This window comes from Vulpes vulpes, chromosome 1 (assembly GCF_048418805.1).
Source record: "Vulpes vulpes isolate BD-2025 chromosome 1, VulVul3, whole genome shotgun sequence".
Lineage (NCBI taxonomy): Eukaryota > Metazoa > Chordata > Mammalia > Carnivora > Canidae > Vulpes > Vulpes vulpes.
Genome location: NC_132780.1, coordinates 61,449,078 through 61,466,162, shown reverse-complemented (window position 1 = coordinate 61,466,162; position 17,085 = coordinate 61,449,078). Strand labels below are relative to the sequence as shown.

Below are 17,085 nucleotides of genomic sequence, written 5' to 3'. Positions count from 1 at the left end.
AAGATAAGAGAGAACATGTGGAGAAAAGGAAACTTTTGTGCACCGCAGTAGAAAAGTAAATTGTATTTAGCCACTAAAGAAAATAGTGTGGAAGTCCCTTTAAAAAACTGTAAGTATAACTACCATGTAACCCAGCAATCCCACTTCTGGTCATATCTCTGAAGGAAATGAAACAGGATCTTGAAGATATCTTCACTCCCATGATTACCGGCAGGATTATTCACAATAGCCAAGACATGGGAACAACCTAAAAATGTCAGTATGGAATCTAAAGAAGTTGAACTCATAGAAACTGAGTATATTGGTGGTTAATGGAGGTTTGGGGTTGGGGAAAATGAAAAGATATTGGTCAAAGGGTACATACTTTTAGTAATAAAATGAGTAAGTTCTGGGTATCCTAAGTACAGCATGGTAACTCTAGTCAACTATGGTTATCAATACTCTACTGTATATTTAGAATTTGCTAAGACACCTTAAATGTTTTTACCAAAAAAAAAAAAAAAAAAAAAAAAAAAGCATAACTATGTTAGCAATATATTAACTAGTCTTACCATGGTGATCATTTGACAATATAAATGTACATCAAATCACGTTTTATACATTAAATTTACAAAATGTTATTTGTCAAGTATATCGCAATAAAGCTGGAAAAAAATGTACAATCTAATGCAAAATATTAGATTAACATGTTGGTCTGTAAAAACTAGTAATGGTATACATTTTCACTTAAAAAGTTAAGAAACTGTGAGGATATTAGTACCTAGGTTTTCCTTCGTTGTTTTTTGAAAGATTTAAATGGTTCTTTCACTAATGGTCCTACTAAATGTTTTCTAGACACTGGCTACTAGAACTGTGGTACATCAACTAACAGCAGGAACATCATCTGGAAGCTTGTTAGAAATGCAGAACTATTCCCACCTCAGTCAACTAAACTGGAAATTATATATTAATAACAGATGATCTATATGTACATTAAAGTGTGAAAAGCAATGACCTTGATAACTGGAAGTTTGAGACTTAAAAAGCGAGAGTAAGCTTGGTAACTCAATCCTTTATTAGGTGGTTTATTAGGGTTCTCTCTGGACTCGGGTAGTGGGCCAGTGGCAACAGTTCACTCTGGGTGTCGACAATTTTTTAGACCTTAGACCAACAGCAACAACAATAAAACTTCAGATGTAGAATTTAGTGATTAATCACTTATATACTATTCACAACTAGTACCAATCTTAATACCCTTCACTATTTATTTATTTATTTGTTTGTTTGTTTATTTATTTATTTATTATTTTTTTCCCCCTTAAATAGTTGTTTATTGGCAGTGGGCTGGAAAGAGCAAGGGAGTTAGCATATACAGACACCACCACATACCAATGTCATGTGGGAGGCCAAAGTGATGGGAAAGGACAGCCTGGAGCCCCAGGTGAGGCTCTCTCTTCAAGAATAAGTGTGGGAGGGGGCGGGGGCTGGAGTGTTGAGGGGGCAGCCTTGGTAGACAGGGTTAGATAGAGATGAAGAGGGACTCGCTGGCTCCAGCCCCGGCCTGACCACTGGGGTGTAGTCTCCTTGACAGGCGAGGCTGGTGGCCAGGGCTCGCTTGATCTACCCCTCCTGGGCAGCCTGCAGGTTCTCCTCCTTTCCACCCCGGGCCTTCAGGGCAGAAGCCTGTAGGGCTCGGCCGTAGGAGAAGGTCAGGGCCCAGGGCTTCAGCGGGGGGCACTTGCTGATGGCATTGGGGTTGATGGATGCCTCCTCCTCCCTCTGGCCCTGGTAGGAAGGTGATCCCAGTAACAGCGGGGGGCACTGTGCACGCAGTGCTGTGACAGTTGCCATGGCAATCTCATGAGGATATTTATGGGTGCAGGCGTGGCCTGAGGTTACCACGTTGGGCTTCAGCAAAGTGCCTTCCAGGTAGATGTGGCGGTCACTCGGGGCCTTGTAGACGCGGCCAGCACCTCCTCGGTTCCGCACTGACAGTGCCTCAAGTCGTGGTCCCCATCGGGGAGGATCTCAGGCTCCACAAGGGGCACGATGCCATTCTGCCGGCAGGTGCTGGCTAACGGGCTAGAAGGTTGGCATCTTCCAGGATGGCAAGCGCTGAGGGGGTGCGTTCCCCAATTTCCAGCACACAGTGCCACGTGGCAGCCAGCCACGTCCTTCCTGCGCTGGGCACAGGGCTCAGACAGACCCCAGCCCTTGGGAGGGGGGGTCCCACCGCCTGCTCCTGCCAGGGGTCCCACACCTTGTCCACCTTGATGTCTGCACCAGCACCCTTGGGTTTGATGACTTGGGGGGAGGGACGCCCATCGTGGGTCTCCTGGTGCAGTGTCTCGTGGAGGAGGAGGCCACCCCCGAGGCGGGGGTTGACGCGGTGGGGTCAGCAGGTTCGCCCTGCGTCCTCAGTGCCCGCGGACTGCAGCTGCCTGGCGGTGCTCCCTGCGGACTCCTCTGCAGCCAGGATGCCCCTGCCTGGGGCCACGACGTGGTGAGCCTTGACAGAAAGCTCCTCTTCTGCTCCGGGGTCAGCGCTGGGTATTGGAAGGGCGTTATTCGGCTCCCAGGGGGCGGTGCAGAGGGCGGGGCCCCTCCTCTATTTAACCCACCCCCTGCCCAGCTCCCCTCCAGTAACCGTCAGTTTATTCCCTATAGTTGAGTGTTTCTTGTTTTACCTCTCTTCCTATCTCCTTGTTCATTTGTTTTATTTCATAAATTCCACATGACTGAAATCTTATGGCATTTGTCTTTCTCTAATTCACTTATTTTGCTTAGCATAATACTCTCTAGCTCTCTCCATGTCATTGCAAATGGCAAGATTTCATTCGTTTTTATGGCTAAGTAATATTCCATTATATATACATGCCATCTTTTTTTTTTTTAATCCATTCATTAGTTGATAAATGTTTGGGTTCTTTTCATATTTGGCTATTGTTGATAATGCTATCAGCATCAAAGTGCATGCATCCTTTCAAGTTGGTACCCTTTGGGTAAATACCTTGTAGTGCAATTGCTGGATTATAGTATAGAGTAGTTCTATTTTTAACTTTTCAAAGAATCACCATATGTTTTTTCCAGAGTGGCTGCACTGGTTTGCATTCTCACCAACAGTGTAAGAGGGTTCCCCTTTATCCACATCCTTGCCAACACCTGTTGTTTCCTGTGTTGTTAATTTTAGCCATTTAGATTGGTGTGAGGTGATATTTCATTGTAGTTTTGATGTGTATTTCCCTGATGATGAGTGATACTGAGAAATCTTTTCATGTGTCAGTTTCTTTTAGACATCTGTATGTTTTCTTTGGAAACATGTCTATTCATATCTTCTGCCCATTTTTTAACTGGGTTATTTGTTTTTTGGGTGTTGAGTTTTATGAGTTTTTGATATGTTTTGGATAATACAAAAGACCTCAAATTGGTAAAGCAATCTTGAAAAAGAGAAGCAAAGGTAGGGTCATTACAATTCTAGACTTCAAATTATATTACAAAGCTGTGATAATCAAGATAGTGTGGTACTGGCACAAAAACAGACACATAGATCAATGGAACAGATTAGATAACCCAGAAATGGACCTACAACTATATGGTCTATTGATCTTTAATAAACTAGGAAAGGATATCCAATGGAAAAAAGTCTCTTCAACAACTAATGTTGGGAAAACTGGACAGCAACATGTAAAAGAATGAAACTGGATCACTTTCTTAAATCATACACAAAAAACAAATTCAAAATGGATGAAATATCTAAATGAGAGACAGGAAGTCATCAGAATCCTGAAGAAAAAAAAAAAACAGGCAGTGACCTCTTTGACATTAGCTGTAGCAACGTCTTACTACATATTTCTCTTGAGGCAAGGGAAGCAAAAGCAAAAATAAATTATTGGGACCTCATCAAGATAAAAAGCTTCTGCACAGTGAAGGAAACAATCAATAAAAACTAAAAGGCAAACTACAGAATAGAAGATATTTGCAAATGAGATATCTTTTGTGATACTATTTTCACTATATTTAAAATATGATATTCATTTCAGTTGGATAGAAATGGTCATTTTGGTACAGAAGATGTTCAAAGAATGATCCAATATCATACAGAGAATGGTCAGCAATTCTGGAAAATTCAAGGCATATTTCTAGATCTTCTGACTTATCTAAGTGTCCATAAATCTGGTTCCATAAAATGTCAATTTCTAGATCCATCATAGGGAACCTAGTAGTGGTGAACAGGAAGTTAGAGCGGTCCCTGTACATATGTTACTTTTAACCTAGTCCTAACATTAATCCCAATGTACCCAGGTGTCCATGTGAACATGGAAGAGGCAAGGAGTGATTCTGTTGCATCAAGCCTCCATGATTAAGCTTCTCTCTCTCTCTCTCTCTCTCTCTCTCTCTTTTTTTTTTAAAGATGGAAACAGCTGTTTTGAAACATTTAAACCACATCCACTCTTGACAAACAAAATAGAGTTCTGAGACATCTTTTTTTATGCCAAGTAAAAAGATCTTTTGAAATTGGAAAAGACATTAGTTTTACTCATTTTTTTACTTTTATTTTTTAGTACTCATACAATTTTAGACACTCACATTTTCCTTGTAAATCAAGTCAAGGGAATTCATTGCTTGTGGAGTAAAACAAATAGCACTTTCAAGAACAAGAAGGAAGCAGCCAGTGTGAATGCTTTTCAACTCAGCATGATCAATGTTCTCCAGCTCTAGCTGCAAGGAGAAGGTGCTATGTTTTAGAGAAAAGCCCCCTCATGTGAGTTCTACTTGACTCCCAGGGGAAGTTATCACCAACAATAGACCAGTACTTTCACTGCAGCCTCTGCCATTTCTCTCTCCTGAGTGAAGTCTCTCAATCATGGTGCTGCATTGTGCCATGATATACATTTAAGATAGAGATATATATGTGGGCTATTCATCTTTGCTTTCAGCACTGTATCCATTTTAGAGGATGTATGTGTTTCATTTGTTTTATCACAAGGAAGCTCTGTCAGCCTCCCTTTATCTCAACCAGCATTTTAAAACAAACAAATAAAAATCTCAACTACACAGTGCTAACAATAGGAGTGTGAATAAAATGGCATTGCCAAATAGTAACCTATCTCTTTAGTTGTTCCAACAAAGCCAATTAAAAAAGCACTAAAACAATCTATTATTAATGACCAATTTTTGTTGTAGGAATCAATTGAGAATATTGTCTAAGATGTGAAGAAATATGTTAATGATCATTCCTTATAATTATTACAGGTCTGCACCTGAAGAAGCATCCAACAGGGGACACTTCAAAAGGAAGGTAACTTTGTGTCATAGAATATTTGTTGAGGGCTAATAGGGTTTGTTTTCCTGGAAAGATCACTGAAAGGCTAACTATTCTTTGAAACTGACCAAGTGACTTGCAGTTATGTCCACTCTGAATAATTATATAACTCAAAAAATAATTTTAAACAAATGACGGATCACCAGAATCTGGTTACAACCAACTGAGAAAAGGATATAGGACTAAATGGTAATTATATATAATTGCTGAGAATGGCAACTGGATTAACTAACAAATGTGTTGCTATAAATATTTACTTTAAAAACAGTAATGTGTGGCCTTTTCATGAGCTAAAAAAATATTGTAAACCCAAGGCTGTATTTATAAACTCTTCTGACAACTCTTTTATGCCAGAAGTAGAATTAGGAACCACCTGGCGGTTCCTGGAGATGCACAAGGTATAATGTCACTGTATTTGTTGAACTATGAGGCACCTGGCAAAGGAGGTTGAGCTGCAAATTTTTCCCTTCTGGAATTTATAATCTAGTGAAGTAAATAAGACAAATGTAACAAATCAAATGTAACAACAACAACAACAAAAACCCAACCACAATGATTGTATATGACTGTATCAGTCTTGAACTGCAAATTATAAATTTCATAGCATTTATAGCTGTAAAGGTTTTTATTTTGTTTTGTTTTTAATTAAAAACAAACAAAGCTCCAGTCATACATACAGATTTGAAAAGCACTGCTTTGGGTCCCTGAATGTTTGTACTTAAAGGGCTTTGGAATCATAAATATTTTTGAGGAAGGAATATTCTAAGGAAGATCAACAAGAACCACAGGGTAGCATATGGCCTAACAATCTTCCCCCTTGTCACCTTTCTCTGAATTAGTGTTTATCACTACTTCTGGTGTGATATCCGGTTAATATGAGGGAAAAGTACAACTTACCCTCTTTCAGCTCTTCCAGTGATCTTTATTAATATTTCACTTCCTCTGAAATTTCCACTGAGACAGTCTTGAGTAAAACTGGGTTCTCATAGCTCATGATAAAATGAACACATCTGGTCTTGTAGGAAAGAATTCCTGGACGTCACAGCTGAGTACTTACCTCTCCGAGGAGAATCGCCACATATGGGTGGAAAAATACGGGAGAGCAAATACTGGAATATCTGCAAAAGCTGGATAAACATGAAGGAGCACTATAATGCCAGCAGATGAAGGCAGTGGAGCCCTCCATATAAATTGTGTATGGTATGATGTCTGTTTACTGTCTATCACACGTTTATTCAACATTCCCTGAACAAATATTATTGAGGGTCTACTTTGTGCCAGACTCTATTCTAGACTTTGGAGATAAGCAGTGCACCAAAAAGCCAAGTCCCTGCCTCATGGAGCTTATATTCTATTTGTAAAGGCAAATAATAATTTAAAAAATAAAATAAAAAAAATATGCTCCATACCAGATGATAATAAGTTCCAGGAAAAGGAGTGTGATCTAAGCATGAGTGTGATCTAGTATATAAGGTCTTCAGAGAAGTTTTTCTGACAAAGTGACATGTGAACATATCTGAATGAGTGATAAAAAGAAAAAATGCAAACAAATGGGAAAAGGCACTCGAGGCAGTGAAAAAAGACAGTATGATGACCATAAATGGAGTGAATTCATTTGAAGAAGAGCAAGAAGACCAAGGTAGCTGGGTTGAGTGAGCTGAGGAAAGAGAGGTAAGAAATGAGATCAGAAAGACACAATGTAGTGGCCAAAGGCATATCATGTACATTTTAGAACAATTTTCTTGGCTCAGGTTCTGTTGAAATAATTTGCTACATATCTACTCCACACTGGCAGATAAATGAGTATATCCCTCTGCCTTCCTGGAGTTCACAGTACTGAAAGAGAGACAAATAAGAACATAATTGCAATGCACTGTGATTCACTTTTTTCTTTTCTTTTTTTTTTTTTTTTTTTTGTAGGCATAAGCTCAGGCTGCTAGGGCAGGCTTAGAAGGATGTGTATAAATTTTCCTGGTGCAATCATAAAAGGCTAGTTAAAGCACATAAAACATAAGCTGAGCTTAGAAGAACACATCAGATTTCATCAGGTGATCAATGTAATGAAAGTATTCCAGGCTGCTCGATGGTCTATTCAAATGTACAAAGTCATAGGAAAGTACTGGAATTTGAACCTGAGTGATTAGTGGAAAAGCAAAAAAGCACTGCAGACAAAGTGTTTGTATATTATCTTTGAAACAGAGAAGATTATTTAATCTCCCCTTAAAAAGGACTTAATAATCACACGTATCTTGTAAAATCATTGTAATTAGTGATCCTAAATATGATATGCCTGGCTTATATTATGTGACAGGAAAGCCTAGTTAATAGTTTCATATAGAAAACTCCAGTATTGACAATAGGTACAGGGTTCATTTCCTTATTTTATTCTCAGACTTTCTTCAGAATCTGAAACAGCATGGGTACTTATGAATATTTGGTATATAAATGAATGAACTGGCATAGTTACAGTTTTCCTTCGATTGCAATAGTGCAGGTAACAGAGGATAAAGAACTGGACCAAGACAATGGTGGTGGACATAGGAAAAAGAAACACAATTTAGAGATATTTAAGAGATAAAAGTGACAGAATTTTTACTAATTGGATATAAGGGAGGAAGTATCAGGTTAACAACTGAGTGACTGAGCAAATGGTGGTGACCTTCACTAAAATGGGATAACTGGGAGGAAAAGGACCTAGTTTAACTTGTATAGGGAGGGGGGGGAAATGAGGTCAAGTTGCCTTTGTAATTTTGAGATATCTACAATCCATAGAGGTGAAAAAGCTTAGAGGCGATCAATAATGAAGTTTGTTTCCCAAAAGAGTGTTCAAGCAAGATAGATACATTGGCAGTAATTGAATCCTTTTTTGAGAATGAAATTTGGTAGAGATATTATTACAGAAGAGGGAAAAGAAAAGAAGTAATTAATATATTCCAGACAGTATTATAATTTAAGGGGAAGCATAGAAAAGAAGATCACTTGCAAGAATCTCCTGACATCACAGAGGAGTTAAGAGAACCATGAGAAACTGGTATCATAATTTACTTTTCTTTGTATTTGTATAAAAACAGTACAACACATAGTTTGTTATAGCTTAAATATTATCTCACTGAAGGACTCCCTAATTTAAATCACCTTAATGGCACAAACTCTAAGAGCTCATAATGGTGTGTGAGAAATGATCGATGATGGTAAGACTCACAATTCAAAAGACAAAGTTCTGTTTGGTTTAAATGATTTAAATGTTATGAGAACATTATTTCTCATTTTCTTATTGGGCATTCAACTTAATCTTATTTAGTAAGTAATAAGCAGACAATTCAGATAAGTGATTATCATTGATGGAAAGTTTTTCTGGTAGGTATTATTTATATCATCTACTCCTTTTCGATCTTTATTCAGTTAGATTATAATTTAAGGTTTATTATTATTATTATTATTGCTTTTTCATTATGCTTGAATACACTCTTTGATACTAATCCAGAGAAGGCAGCCATTAACATTTCTTTATAGATAGTTGGGAGATCTGTAGCCAAACTGAGATAAATGCCAACTTTGTTGTCATAGCATTCATTCAGTAATTGTGTCTGAACACTTCCTCAGTGGTTTAAAACCTATTCTTTTTTTTCAGAATGCTATATTTTTCTATATTATTTTAGTTGATTATAATTTGGTGTTTCAGTGAATTGGGACTGAAATTCATTATACTGTATTGTTTTGCTGTTAAAGAGTAGCAACTACAGGAATACAAGCAGGCATTCCATATTCAGTTGAAAAGTGCAATGCTGGCATGATTATCATAATGTGATCCAGATATCTCTCAACATGATTTTACAAAAGCGTGGTCCAGAAAAGTTCAGGTTTCAGTGAAGGCAAATTTCAGCATCCTGATGCAAAGGTCTCTATTACTGACCTAGCATTTATTGTGACATCAGAGTTTAACACATGAGCACAGTATGTTAAAATGTCATGAACTGCTTCTGACTAACTCAAATCAACAATCATATATCAAGTGGACACAGGGCCCTTTGGTTGTTTTCTCCATGAGAAAAGAAAATTTCTCAGTTATAAATTTTCATGTTTCTAGGCAGAACCTATCGTAAGCATGTTAATTAGAAATGAAGATACACTAGGGAAAGAATAGATTTTGACTGGCTAGAAACTAAGAAAAAAAGAAGATTGTGTTGATCTATAATAAAAGCAGAAGATATATAAGAGAAGAATGTGAAAGCAGATAAGCTGGAAGGAAGTTGTGGGTTGTGACTTAAGGGAAAAATTTTGAATCTGAAACTTCATGAACAGGACCTGGAAAATAAAATCATAAACTGAATAGTTAAATATTTCAAAATAATTTCACCATCCTGGATATTCTAAACTGAGTGTTACAAAGTTGTAATTACTTATTGTCAGGGAAATAGGACTGGGTGTATTGTATATCCTAAAGGGAAGAAAAGTGTTCAATTTGGTATTATTTTCCCTGAGAAGAATGGGAAATTTAAGACAACTATAGATATCACTGAACTGATTAATAAAAAAAATGAGATTATACCTCAGAAGCAAATTATGCTCCTCTGGATAAGAGGATAATATAAAGAGGGGAAAATAGAGGAGATTATGCCCAAGACCTGTCTACAGCAAAGTTGGAGTCACTGAATAATGCAGAAGGGCAGAATTTGTTATACCTATATGAGATAAATAGCTTTTCTAAATTTAATCCAGGAAAGACATTGCCTAATTAAGTTACACATCTTCAATTCCTAGAGAATCATCTGTATCCAGATAGGGTTTATTTTGTTTTCTCATTTGTAACAGGCCTCGGAAAATGCAGTGGCCAGTGAAATCTGAAACTTTAAGAAAAATTTGGCCCTGGGAGCTACTCTCCTTGAAAGGAGCCATGAGCCTGAAGCTCCAGAGTAAACTTCAATGATGTGTGTGGAATGAGGATGGTGATATAATAGGGTTAAGTGATTTGGAGGGCAGTAAGACTACTGGCAAGATAGGGGAAAGCCAATATTAATGATGTAATTTCATTCCTCTGACAATACCAAAATGTAAGTAAATTTCCTAAACAGTACAAAATGCCAAATTGATATATTCTTTGGAAAGGGATAGGAGACATAGCTCAGCATTGGATCTGATCTGAGTGGTATCCCCTAAATACTATTCTAAAAGTAACTATAAATTGTGGGGGTAAAAAATCATTTAGATTTTGTTTAAACAACCACAAGAGGACTCCAGTCACTAAACCAAAGCAGGCAGGATTTGGATGAGATAAAATCCGAAGTAGGCAATAAGCACAGGATGAGGCCTTCCTCTATCTAGTACTATGCAGCTTCACTCTGAGGGGAGCTGCAGTCACAGAAGAGGAGGCACCAGCTACTGAAATTCTAGTAAAAAAACATGCTGCCTTTCAGGCCAAAGAGCCCAGACAGAGGAGTCTGGGTCCAACGTGGGTTCCCAGGGCATTTTACTTTCATGGTTTTGTCTTCTGTGGAAGAGACTATTTCCTACCCAATTTCATGAAGACTTTTTTGTTTCTTCTGGGTTTTGTCTCCTCCCTAAGAAATGTATACTTTCAGATTTTACATCTTTAGAATAATATACATGTGTATATTATTTTATATACATGCATATGTACTTATAAATACATTATGTATAAAATATATAAAATATAAAAATATCTAAAACAAATCCAAACTAATGACCATTTTACAAAATTCCTGACCAATATTTTTCAAAATTCTCAACGTTATTACAAACAAGGGAAGTCTGAGAGTGTGTGTCATGGGCCAGAAGAGCTTGTGAGGACTAAATGCAATGTGATATCCTGCATGTGATCCTTGAACACAAAAAGAGCGTTGACTAAGTAAAGCCTAAGAAAATCTGAAGAAAAAATGACTTTAGTTAATAATAATGTATCAATATATTTCAAGAGTATATCATACTAAATATATTAATAATAGTATAATTCAGATATAGGGTCTATGGAAACTAGTATCTTCACATTTTTCCTGTAAATTTAAATTTTTTCCAAGAAATAAAACATATTATAAAATTTAAGGAATAAATCATCAATTCTTTAATCACATTAGAAAGTTTACATCTATTTTAAATTTTAAATAACTGTTAGGATACCTACACACACACACACACACACACACACACACACACACAACAATAAAGAAATATAGAATTTAAATCATTTTCGACCATTTTACTGCTTTAATGAAAAAACTGATATTTGTAAAACTTTACATTCACCAACTGCAGAATGAAGCTTTTTTTCAAATACAGGGTTTGTCAGTTGCCTGGGTGGCTTAGTTGGTTAAGTGTCTGCCTTGGCTTAGGTCATGATCCAGGGGTCCTGGGAAAGAGCCCTGCATCCCTACTCAGTGGGGAAAGTCTGCTTCTCTCTCTGCTCCTCCCCTCCACTTGTGCTCTCTCTCTCTCTCTCTCTCTCTCACTTGCTCGCTCTCTTCTCTCTCAAGTAAGTAAATAAAATATTTAAAGTGAACAAACAAACAAATACACAATTTGTTTCCCAAGATAGACATAAGCTGAACCATATACAAGTCTCAATAAATTAAAAGGACTAAAATCAGAGTACTTTCTCTGAACACAATACAATTAAATCTGAAATCGATAAATACCAGACATCTAGCAAGATTCCAGATATTATGAAAACTTGAAAATAAAAAATCACATGGGTAAAAGAAAAAGGCAATAGAAATTATTTTGAACTAAATGATAATGAAAATACAACACATCAAAATGTATGCAATGCTGCTAAAGAGGTGAGTAGAGGGAAATGCATAGCACAAATACATATACATAAGAAAGAAAGCATAAAATTAATGATCTAAAACTCTATATCAAAAGCTGGGGCAAAAGGGAATAAAACCAAAAAAGTAGCAAGGAGAAGACGATAAAAAGGAACAAATGAAATAGTAACAAATGGAGAAAGTTATCAAAGTAAATATCTGGTGCTGTCTCTTTGAAATTGATAACTAGTTAAACTGCTCAAGAAAAAAAGATAAATATATAGAATGTGAAGACATAGCCTAAGTCCACCTAGAAACTTCTATATCCAAAATGCAAATGCATATACTGAGGGACTTGGAAGACAAACATATGTAAAAATAAAGTCCTGGCACTAGACACAGAACCAATGAAAATGTTTTAATTACCAAAACTAGAAGTATTAAACCCTTGGTAAAACTCAGAAGTTAGGTTCAGAGATGAGGATTGAGGCAGAAAGAGACAATTAAAAGAATACCAAGTTTTCACGCTTAAGTAGGATGGAGAAGATTGTGTAAAAGTCATTGAACATTTTTCTTAGTTTATTTGGCATGAGTAGAAGAGTACAGAGATATACTTCAGAGTTTTATTTTTCAGCAAAAATGCTAAAGATTGACCCTGATTATTATTGCCTATTTACTTTTAATAATAAAATCCCTAGAGTTAGTAGAACAAATTCTCAGCTCTCATCTCCATTTCCTTCTCTCTTCTGCTATTAGTTGTGATCAACCAATTAAGTACGTATCAGCCAAACAGATGTGAATAGAAGTGGTAACGCTTCTTGCAGACAAAACCTCTTAAAAAACAAATGACTCCATTTCCTTTATGGCTTCTTATGGACTAGATTTTTAAATTACTTAAAAGTAGTATAAGATAATATCAGATTGTAATACATTTTATAAAAAATAAAGACAACATCATGTAATAAGAGAATCTACTCTAGGTAGGATAGATCAGGGAAAGTCTATCTCTGAAGAAATGATATCTACCTGAAACCTAGTGTGAAGAATGTTTTGGAAAAATAGCTTTCTAGGAGAGGACAAATGAAAGACCTTGAGAATGTAATATGTCTGCTATCTTTGGGGAAAAGACAGGAGCTCCTTGTGGCTGAGGTTTAGGAGGAGGGAAGAAGCGTAAGAGGTGAGGTCAAGGGAAATGAAGAGAGGCAAAGTTTTATTCTAATTGTTTATCAATCTTTTGGATCTATTGGGCTTTAGGCATATCTATTTTTCAACTGCATATACAACAGGATTATTTCCTCTCAATCTGATTTTTAAATGGTGAATGATCTGTGAGCTGCTATAATAGCTGCTAAATCTGTCTATATATTTACCATCTTATGCTGTGTTTCACCCTCATTAGTCATTTTTTTACCTCTTTTTTTTCGTTTCCTTTTTGGCCTGTTTCTGGTTTAGAAGTTAAAAATTCTACCTGAGGATATTTAGTGGTTATAGTCACATTTATTTTGATTTCATACTTAAAAAAAATCAGAAAACTTAGAAATCCACTCTCCTCTAGAGTAACAAAAACATCTTTAGAATGCTTTAATTACCAGCCTATTTATGTTATTGATAGTTTTCATTTCACTATGCTTTTGTATCTCCAAAAGTTATCACAATTTTTATGATTATATTATTTAAAATATCCTTATTTAGATTTACTGACCTGTTTATCAATGTCTGTTTAACAATCTCTTTTACATCCTACTTTTTCTCCTGAGGTTTTTTTTTTTTTTCCTAAAGCTCATTCTTTATTAGTTCTTTCATTAATGGATTGAGACTGTTAATTTGCCTACTGTTACACTTGCTTAAATACAAGTAATTCTAGACTTAAAATTATTTTTCCACAGTGCTTTTAGTCCAGTGTCTTCTGAACTCTAATATTCTTGCTGTTAGCAATTATTGTTGTAATAATTATATTACTACAATTACTATTATATTTATTATTATTTTGAAGATAGCTATCAGTCTAATTATTTTCTATTGGTTATAAACTTGTATTGTCTTCATACTTGATTATATTAACATTGTTTTAGGACCACAGACTATAATAGAAATGGATGTATTACTTATTTTTAATCCATCTGTAAGAAACTGTTTTCCTAAATCTAAAGATTATATCTTCAGATTATATTATATTATATTACTTGTATTGTCTTCATACTTGATTATATTAACATTGTTTTAAACTTGTATTGTCTTCATACTTGATTATATTAACATTGTTTTAGGACCACAGACTATAATAGAAATGGATGTATTACTTATTTTTAATCCATCTGTAAGAAACTGTTTTCCTAAATCTAAAGATTATATCTTCAGATTATATTATATTATATTACATTATATTATTATATCTTGTCTTTCCTCAAGGCTTCACCATTACCATTTTGAGATCAAAGCACAGACTGGCAAATGAGTATGGCCCTTCTTTAGGCAGATCCATTAGTCAGGTGATAGGCAAAATAATGCCTTCCATAGGAACTAAAGCAATCTTTTAGTGGAAATCTACACAAATCAAATATATCTGTTGAATTACTTCATAAAATGGCATTGTAATCACTAAAAATGTTTTTTTAACTCATCTATATCTTGCAACAAAAAAAGCAACTATACAATGAATTAAAAATATAGGTCAAAAATGCGTCAGAAATATGTTTTAAGACAGTATAATAAAATATTCTTAGGGAATCAGCAAAGCCTAAACATTAACAGATTTTGTGGTTCTGATAATAATTTAATTGATTTTCAAGCTACCCTCAGAAGTCAGTTAATATTACCTGAATATACTTTTATTTTTTAAAAACAAGATGACATGTACCAGGAAAGCACTTGGTGATTTTGTCAAAGATAATGCAAAAACACTGAAGGCAACTAGATTCCAAATTTTAAATAATTTAAAAAATAATGGTTTTTGAGGGGATTACCCCAGTATGAAAATTGATATACTTGCTGTGCTGTTAATTGGACACAGTGAACTAGAGAAAAATAGCTCAGTGGTAATCATTTCAGTGGGCAGCTGCTATGGTCAATAGGAGATTGTTGTGTCCAGGGGATAAGACATGCTTTTAGATGGACAGGAAAATATTCCTAATTCTAGAGTTTGAGATAAATACACAGAAAAAGAAGTGAATTCCGCTGAATGAGCTCAATTAATAGGTATGTGATCAAACAATTCTGATGAGCACCATGAAAATTTTAGATAAGATAGTGCTGGACTTACTCAACATTAAAGATTAGAGAAACACCTTGCAAAAAGTGAATTCTAGAGCTGCTGACATCTTCAGGTCACATCTCCCTTTCAATTTTCAGAAATATGCACATTTATAATGTATTTGTGTTCTTTATATAGCATGTATATTTTTATCTGCCTTTCTATACAATATCTAGCTTTATGTCATAAATACATTAGAAATTAGATTGTGCTTCATTGTGCAGCATTTCTTGACTTTCAACAATATCTGATTAGTTAACCAATTTAAGTTACATGTATGACAATACATGACTAAATGCATTTTAACTAAATCAAAGGTTTTCGTTGCTGAAACAAGTATGCAAAAGTTCCTACTGAAGTGAAAATGGTGTAGCTTTCAACTGGAGCCTGTTAGATAGGTCAATGACATTATAAATTGACACTTAGTGGGAAATATTCGACTTACACTGAGTGTTCCTTGATAATTTATGTTCAATGAGATCTAAAGAAATTAGAGATTTATTTTGGGGAAATATTAGAAATGTTAGTGCTAAAATCCATTCAGAAAATATTATGACATCTTTTAGAATATTGTGAAATGTAATTATAAATATTGCACCATTTTGTTTGACAGGTGCTTGTTATTTCAATTCTTCTTAATCAGATATGCATTCATTGCTAAAGCTGTGAGGACATCTCTGTGTGCCTATTTAAGCATTATGAGAATATTAGAATATTGTTCTGTTTCCTTGTTTAGTATCAGGGAAGTATCTAGAAAATCCTGTCATATATTTGCTACCATTGACAAGAGTAAGTAGAACATAAAAATTCATATCTGCTATCCTCAATCAAAATCTTTAAGCAACTAAAGACATTAGCAACTTATTTATATATATATATAAATTTAAATTAATTTCTATATATTTTAGTATTTATTAGAAGGAGAAAAAAGTGATTCCATCTCAGAGGCTACTTTTTCTCTGAAACTTTCTTTAAGACTCCATCATCAGCAGGGCATCTGGGTGGCTCAGACAGTTAGGCATCCAACTCTTGATTTTGGCTCAGGTCCTGACCTCAGGCTCCACACTCAGTGGGGAGTCTGCTTGAGGATTCTCTTTCTCCCTTTTCCTCTGCTCCTCCCCCTGCTTGCGTTATCTCTCTCTCTCACTCTCTTTCTCTGTCTCAAATAAATAAATATATCTCTCACAAAAAAGCCTCCACCATTAGCAAGAGTTGAAGACTGAATAGAATGGGCATGTGGGGGCTGAGAGGGACTCTAATTTCTAACTTTTGCTGGCCTCCTTTACTTTTGCTTTAAAATAAATAAATAAATAAATAAATAAATAAATAAATAAATAAAAAATAAATAAATAAATAAATAAATAATCTACATTTCTCTCGTCAATCCAGTACCCTTGCTTTGCATCCTCTTATCCCTCTGCTCTTGATAGCAAACATTATCTTTTCTAGAACCACTTAATTCTACATTGTTTCTCCTTGGGGGAAAAACACCTTTAAAAATGTACATTTTATCTATGATCATAACTTTCTACCTTGAAGAAAATAAAGACATTGCAAATATAGGAAGGTGGTGAAGTTCACTCAAATTATGCTTTCACAATTGCGGGAAACATCTGATAAAAGCTCTTCACGCACTTAGACTCACAGCACCAAATGTCTCATGTGGCTGGCTGGATTTGTGGTGATTTTCATCACAGAATAGAAACTTTTATTGTCATAAATGAATCGGCCCATATAACAATTGCATTCTAGTTAAGTTAGCTCACTAGCTA

The 17,085-nt window shown here is 35.5% G+C and overlaps 1 pseudogene; it reads right to left on the bottom strand.

Annotated features, from left to right (window-relative positions):
- Positions 1-1,498: 1,498 nt before the first annotated feature.
- Positions 1,499-17,085, bottom strand: part of LOC112922682 (fructose-bisphosphate aldolase A-like) — a 54,221-nt pseudogene continuing 38,634 nt past the window's right edge.